The sequence below is a fragment of the Cucurbita pepo genome, unplaced genomic scaffold, assembly GCF_002806865.2.
Source record: "Cucurbita pepo subsp. pepo cultivar mu-cu-16 unplaced genomic scaffold, ASM280686v2 Cp4.1_scaffold014690, whole genome shotgun sequence".
Taxonomy (NCBI): domain Eukaryota; kingdom Viridiplantae; phylum Streptophyta; class Magnoliopsida; order Cucurbitales; family Cucurbitaceae; genus Cucurbita; species Cucurbita pepo.
Window position 1 is genome coordinate 1 of NW_019660503.1, and position 309 is coordinate 309.

At 28.2% G+C, this 309-nt stretch overlaps 1 non-coding gene across 1 annotated transcript; it reads right to left on the reverse strand.

Moving 5' to 3' along the window:
* Positions 1-147: 147 nt before the first annotated feature.
* Positions 148-219, reverse strand: TRNAG-UCC. The gene has a single exon. It is a non-coding gene; the product is annotated as a tRNA-Gly (tRNA).
* Positions 220-309: the final 90 nt, after the last annotated feature.

A 309-nucleotide genomic window follows, 5' to 3' on the forward strand; every position in this document is an offset into this window, starting at 1 on the left:
AGGCAATTATCCTAACCGTTGGACTACAAACGCTGCTGGAATCAAAGATAATGTAGTACATTTATCGAGCTTTAACAAATAAATTAAATTAAATTAAATTAAATTAAATAAAGAGGAAAAAAAAAAGGAATTATTTTCTATAAGCATTGCGTTTGCCGGGAGTCGAACCCAGGTCTATTGCTTGGAAGGCAATTATCCTAACCGTTGGACTACAAACGCTGGTNTTTTGTCGAGCTTTAAAAAAATAATAAAATAAATTAAAATAAATTAAAATAAAGAGGAAAAAAAAAAAGGAATTATTTTGTAAAA